Raw genomic sequence first — 7,699 nt, 5'->3', positions numbered from 1 at the left:
TCACAACGTTTTCATGAGGGTCGAATAAGAAAATGCGGGGGGGGGGGAAATCTATATTTGGCTGTAAGATACTTATAAGTTAAAAATACTAAATAGATCTGTCTTCATGCAGCTGACAGTAAAGCACTCCAGAAATTCCTGATTGCAATAAAGAAAACTGAAATAAAGAAGATTTAAAATGTCACGGGTGATACCAGTCACCTTTAGTTGCAGCCAAATTTAGATCTGTAAATAGAAGGCCAGGGGGATTTAGAGATGCCTAGCGTGATCGTAGATAGCCAAGTGTGATTTTGCCTAAGGAAAGTGAAACTGAACTATTGTATTGATTCTTTCTCTATGGGCAGAACGGAGAGGTATCTGCCTGGAGGTCAGACCAAGGAGAATCCAAGAGCAAGGTGAAGTGAGTGTTAACACAAATTCTCTCTAGCTGCTGAGAAACTTAAAGAGCTTTTCCTATCTCTTGAAGCTACCCTTTTCCAACAGGTCTAATGTGCATTTTTAAAAACACTTATCAGCTCTAAAATCCAGATGCATCTGAAGTGAGAGAGACTGAAAATTCCTGTCAGCAAGGCAGTATTAATATTGTAATTGTCACTGACTGTGCATTCATGAACTTGGACTTGGCTACTCATATTGTTTTTGCTTCAGCGTCTAAAACATTATAAAATAGCCTTTTCAATAAGTTTAAAATAAAAATTCAAAGTGGTAAAGAAACGTTGTATCATCACGTGATGACAGCATTCTTGTCCTCTTCCTCCTTTTCCTCCTTCTCCATTTCCCTCCTCCTCCTGCTTCTTGGTGGTTCTTCTTCCATTTGGTGGCCTCTTAAGTGAGATGAAATACAGTTATCCTACAGAAGAGATGTCGCTGAATTACACTCAGTTTTAAGATTCTTCAGTTTCCCCCTCATCCTGGTTCTAGACCCATGGAACCACTTCTAATTATAACTTAGCTTCCCAAATACCTGTCACTAAAAGGGGAGACTAGACATACATTAGACATGAGTATCCTACGAAAGGTATCCTTCCGTGTACATCAGTAATAACAAGGTCTGGTTTTCACTTCCATTGCCTGAAGTTTTGACGGGCAGCATGAGAACCCCTGAGTCTTATCACTTAAGGGCGCTTTGGCAAAACACAGACTCTCAACCGGAAAATCTGTAAGGAAGATGCCAAACCATGGTGATCTCATCGCATTTCTGTCCCTTTGCAAGGCTCTGCTTGGGCAGCCAGCCTGGCTCCTATAGGACACGGCTGTCCTCTCTCTCTCCCCACACACCTCTGTCTTAACACTTAGTGCAGCCTCTTGCGTTAAATCTCCCTTATGTGTCAGTCCTGCCATTTGCCTTCACATTGAATCTTGCCCTCTCCTTCCGCTGATTTGTGTGGCAGGAAGGCTGACCCCATTCAGGCTCCATTTCCCGGGTCCTCGTTCAGATGCTTCAGCTTGGATTCTGTCAACGTGAGGGAATGACAAGCCACGGGAGGGGGAGAAAAAGGGCAAAGCCAGAACTTTGTCTCCTTCTGTGCTTTGTCTCAAAGAGTGTTCCCGGCAGCAGCTCACTCTGTCTGCTCTGTATCCAGCTCCCCCAGGGAAGCTTATGGTTTCAGCTTGTGCCAGGAGACCCCTGCTCCCTTACTCTGGTCACTCCACCTCCTCCCTTTGTCCTTCCAGCTGAGAGGTGGGAGCTTTTTACTGCTGTTTCCAATTTCTGTATTGCCCCTCCCCTTTCTGCTTTTCACCCTTGCATAATCCATTTCCTATAACACCCTGACCAGCTTGTTTCCCTGCTTGGACCATGACAAATACCTACAAGTCTGTATCCCCAACAGGATTATGAGCTGCTGGAAGTCAAGAACCCCACTGCACACCTCTGCACCCTTACATTTGAGTGGGTACTTGATAAATCATTGTCCAATTGAATTGAAACTGTGTCACATGAAATCTAAGCTGACAAAACTGATAGACCTGAGATGTCGTTGTTCTTGTGTTGCGCAGCTTGTGGGATCTTCTCCCAGCAGGGATGGAACCCGGGCCACGGCAGTGAAAGCCTGGAATCCTAACCACTAGACCACCAGAGAACTCTCGTTGTTCATTTTAAATGGAAAAATTTGTTACTATAGTTAAAATATGACTTGCTTTAAGAAAATCACATGTTCATGTCCTTTCTGGGATCACAGGTACCTGTAAAATCATTTCCTTTGAAAAAATCACTGAACATTAACTGAGTACCTATTAGGCACCTTAAGGAGATGATTTATAGTTCCCACCACTAAGTTCTGCGGTGTGTAGTACTCGTCCCATTTAACAGATGATAAACTTGCTTTACAGAGATGTTGAGTAACTACTCCAAGTTCACACACTTGGCTTGTAACTTAGTCAACACGTACTCCAGTAATGCTCAAACTTGAAGCACCGTAAAAATCAAATATTTGTAAAAGAAAAAGAAAAAAAAAAAAAAACCAAGGCCCGAAGTCCATACCTAGAGAATCTAATTTAGCAGGTCAGGGTGTGGCCCATTTTTAACATGCACAGTGTAATTATTCATTTATAACATCCCTGCCTGATTCTGATGCATTCTCAATCACACCTTGAGAAATACTGAGCTAGAACATAAGGAAAATACATCTGTGTTAATTTAGTTCACTGACACACACCCCCAAATCCTAGCCAAGGGCCTGGTACTTAGGCAATGATCAATAAATTATGGTAGCATTAATAAATGAATGAATAACTTAACCATTTCTGCCTGAATTCAAATCCTGAATATTTTCTATTACCTTTCACTAGCTCTTATTTTAGACATCATGCCAAAGCTTATTCATTTATTAACTCACTCAGTGAACATTGGCTTAACCCAACCACTCTGTTGACTCCTCTTACTGAAATTTGTATTATTTTCCTTATTTTTTAGGTGGGGAAACTAAAGCCCAGAGAGGTAAAATGGCTCGTACAGGACCACCCAGATCAGCTCAGTGATGACACAACTAGAACTACTTATAATTTTTTATTTTCCTGGTGCTGTTCTAGATTGAGTCTGTAATATCCACATAATGATGAAATGGGTGCACTTGTTGACCACCTTTAACTACAAAACAATTTAGCATCATCTCATTTCCCCTCCATGACGGTAGCAAGGTCATTGAAAATTAAATATGTCAGTGATATGGCAAGCCATGCAGCCATGAAATGGTTGGGTCATTTAACCTAGCTTACCTCTTATCTGAGCCTGAAATTTCCATATTTGGAGGAACTCCATTTGTTTCTGGATTGTCCTTATTTTCCCAGAGTCATTTTTTAAGTGTAACTATTTAATATGGAAAACCATTACTATTCACTCTGGAGATAAAAAAAGGGGGGAGGCGGGGAGAACACTTGATGGATTATATACTAGTTCAGCTGTAATCTAAGATCTCATTTTTATTCCTTTAACTGATAAACAGACCACTAAACCATGATAGATTTGACTTTTGTTGAAGAACAAAAATATTTAAAATGACCACAACATTAAACTTTCCAAATATTTGCAGCAATATCTTTTTATAAACTCTAGTATTACTCTTGAGTATTATCACATTTGACATAATTATCCCTTGTAAATACCTCAAACTTGTAATGACATCCTTTCAAGAATTATTACTAATTATTATACTTGACATGACAAATTAAACATGTTGTTTGATGTAATTACACTAAATAATTCAAAATGCTAATTATGCTTAGAAATAGCAATTAGCATAATTAAAGAAAAAAAAAAACCAAACTGCTGGAAATTTCAATACAAATTCCAGTATCACAAGCTGGAATTTTTTAGAAGATTTTAATAAAGATTGACTGATGTGACTTATAAAATTGTATCTTTAATCAGGAATGATGAAACATTTATAAAGGTTTTATAAGTCCTGGAAGAGACAATAAGAAAATAAAAGAGGGGGCTTCCCTGGTGGTGCAGTGGTTGAGAGTCCGCCTGCCAGTGCAGGGGACACGGGTTCGAGCCCTGGTCTGGGAGGATCCCACATGCCGCGGAGCGACTGGGCCCGTGAGCCACAACTACTGAGCCTGCGCGTCTGGAGCCTGTGCTCCGCAGCGGGAGGGGCCGCGACAGTGAGAGGCCTGCGCACCGCAATGAAGAGTGGCCCCCACTTGCCGCAACTGGAGAAAGCCCTCGCACAGAAACGAAGACCCAACACAGCCAAAAATAAATAAATAAATTAATTAATTTAAAAAAAAAGAAAAAAGGAGGAAGACCTCGATGTTGTATGAAGGGCAAAGTCTATAGAGGTAGCCAGACTTGAGTATGAACTCAGACCTGGCCACCGTTAACTGGGTAACTCTAGTTTAGAGATGGAGTCTTTCTGAACATTTTTCCTCTGCCAATGGGGGCTTTATTTGCCTCCAGGCCTGATGTAGAAATCAATATTGAAGAAATTTTAGCACTCCTAGGTTCATTGCAGCACTATTCACAAGAGCCAAGGTATGGAAACAACCTAAGAGTCCATCAAAGGATGAATGGATAAAGAAAATGTGGAATATACACACAGTGGCCAGAAAAAGGAAGGAAATTCTGCCATTTGCAACAACATGGATGAACCCTGAGGACACTACACCAGGTGAAATAAGCCAGTCATCGAAAGACAAATATGGCATCATTCCACGTGTATCAAGTCTAAAATAGTCAAATGCGTAGAATCAAAGAATGGAATGGTGGTTGCCAGGGGCTGGAGAGAGGGGAAAGTGAGGAGCTACTGGTCAACATGCGTGAGGTTTCAGTTCAGTAAAATGAATGAGCTCTAGAGACCCACAGAACGACAGCAATGGTCAACCCATGGTCAACAACAATGTCCTGTGCACCTAAAAACATGTTAAGAGGGTCGATCTCATGTTGTGTTCTTAGCAGAATAAAATAGTTTTTTCTTTTTTTTAAAGAATAGACTAAGGATATAAAATGCCTGACACAGCACATGACCCCTAAGAAGGGCTCAGAAAAATTCAGGTTCCATATACCCTACTCATTAAAGGTAGAAATATGTTGGATGTGGTATCCTAGGCTACTTGGAGAAAAAATAAGGGAGATATTGTAGAAGGTAGTTATCAAAAAAAAAAAAAAATCAACAACCTGAAAAGGAGGGGAAATGATCTCTAATGTATAAGTTTGTGAGGATAAGGTGAGGTGGTATTTGTAAAGATAACTACCAAAGTGCCCGGCACAGCTCTTCATAAATGATAGCTTCTTTTCCCTTTTATAAAAACAGATTTTTTATTGAACTATAGTTGATTTACAATGCTGTGTTAATTTCTGCTGTACAGCAAATTGATTCAGTTATACATATACATACCTTCTTTTTTACATTCTTTTCCATTATGGTTTATCACAGGCTAGTGAATATAGTTCCCTGTGCTATACAGCAGGACCTCGTTGTTTATCCATCCTATATATGATAGTTTACATCTGTTAATCCCAGACTCCCAATACAACCCGCCCCCACTCCCCCCTTTAACCTGAGCCTGAAAAGTTTAGACCTGTCCAAAATGAATAAGTTGAATGGGGATTTGAATTCAAGTCCGAGACTGATGTAGCCGCTTTGCATGATGTTGTACTGTCTTTAAGGGGGCAGGTCTGCCCCAGTCAAGACCCCTCCTTAACTGGCTCTTCTGGGTGTGTCCCATCAGCCTCTGTCCAGGCTCCAGCCGCCCCGGAGGCTCCACTTCAGAGACACCGCTCTGCTTGGCTCTCCTGGGGAATGTCCGGACTGGTGAGGTAGACACCACTTTTATTTGGATCTTGACAATTTTCTTCTTATTTGTAAAACACTGTGATAAAGTAACTTTGTGTCTAAGACAGACAGCTTATCAGACGTCTCATCAGGGAAGAATAACTGTCAAGGCACTTATTTTTTTTTTTTTTTCAAGATAAAAAGATAGAGATGGACTCTTATTATGATGTAAATGAGCTGACTGGCAGGAACTTTCTCCCTGGGAAGGTTGGGGAAGGGCTTGACTACAGGGCTCTAGAGGTGGAGATTGCAGACACAGGTCTGTCAGCCAAGGAAGTGATTAAAGACTGGACCACTCATCCTACCCGATACCTTGAACTCCACAGTGCAAATGGGTTCCTGCAGTCAAAATGAGAAAAGAACAAAACAACGTGGGCACACAGTTTTAAAGCCCTACTGTGTGCAAATAACTTTGCTAAGTACTTCATGGGGGAGAACAAGGTGAGGTTATTACAATCATGTTGAAAAGACACATTTCCTTATAATTTTATCCTGGGGACTCAGGCATAAAGAACATGGTACAGACAAAGAATCAGGAGAAATGATTTAGGTACTAAGAAAGAGAGATGGTGATTTAATCTATTAATCATATGTGTGTGTGTGTGTGTGTGTGTGTGTGTGTGTGTGTGTGTGTTAACAGTTCCCAGCCTTTAAGGAAGATGGGGGAGTAGGGAGAAACCAATTCTGGAGACAAAGAGGATGAGACACCTGTCTCTGCCACTTACTAGCTGGGTGACCTGGGGAAACTTTCTTAACTTCTCTGAGTCTGAAGTTACTCGAATATAAAATGGGTGAGGGTCACAGAATTGTTAGAATCAAATGTGAAGGGCCTCCTTCCACTGCTCCTCTTGTCCCCCCAAGGAGTCACACTGAGACGCCTTTCTGCAGGTCTCATTTTGCTCCTTTCCTCTAAACCACCATCATTTTTCCAGCAACCTAAGCGAACACACTTAGGATTAATTCTTCACCTATTTCAAGGGTATAGGGTCCCCACCTTTTCTGGGGTAAGTACATACTACAAGAAACATCCCAATTACAGAAATGTTAACTGTAGAGCATAGAATTTGGAGGCAGAAAACTCGGGTTTGAGCCTGGTTTTGCCAATTACATGGTGTGTAGTCTTGGAACCATCACTCAACTTTCCTGAGCTTGGGCTCCATCATTAGTAGAATATCAGACTGTCGTAGCACAGTGAGAGAGAGGAAACCCAGACATGGAGATAAAAGGTAGGAGAGATCACTCGATGAATCTAGTTGAGAGCAAAGTCAGAGGCGGTGGGGATGGAGACAAGATGACAGAAGCAAACAACAACAAAAGCAACAAATTCTTAAAGAAGAGCAGACAAGACCATTCCACTGGCCAATGTGGGGACCTGGGCAGGGGAAGAAGTCAAGTGTGGTTGGCAGGTCTGCATGAACAGAGATAACAGGGAGAGGAAGGCAGGTGGGAGGGAAGGGAGATGTTTGGAGACAGAGACTGGGTTTCGGGGTAGATGTGCTGAATCATAATGCAGCAGGGTGTTTGGTTAATCATTTAGGCTGCCTTGGCATTAGGGATGTAATTATGGATTGCCTTTGCATTGACGTGATAGCTGGAATGAGTTCTCCAGAGCAGAATGGTATAAAGAAAGGGGAGCACAGAGTTCTAGCAGCCATTGCAATGGGATGAGGCAAACATGAAGCCAGTGAAAAGTGCAGAGATGCAGGATTAGGGAAATATTAAGTGACCAGCGTGGTGAATTGCCCTAAAGCCTAGAGACCAAAGCAGGGGAGCAGAGGATGATAAATATGGGGGGACGGTTAGTGGAGAGAGAGACACTGTGAAGAGCAGTAGAGATATGGAGGAGAAGAGATGGAGGAAATGTGCCTGCCCAGGGGTAACCATGGCAGCCTTAAAGGGCTTTCTCTGTTCTGCCCTTGCCCTTG

Source organism: Balaenoptera musculus, chromosome 13, assembly GCF_009873245.2.
Source record: "Balaenoptera musculus isolate JJ_BM4_2016_0621 chromosome 13, mBalMus1.pri.v3, whole genome shotgun sequence".
NCBI classification, from domain to species: Eukaryota; Metazoa; Chordata; class Mammalia; order Artiodactyla; family Balaenopteridae; genus Balaenoptera; species Balaenoptera musculus.
This window is presented reverse-complemented; position numbering follows the sequence as displayed.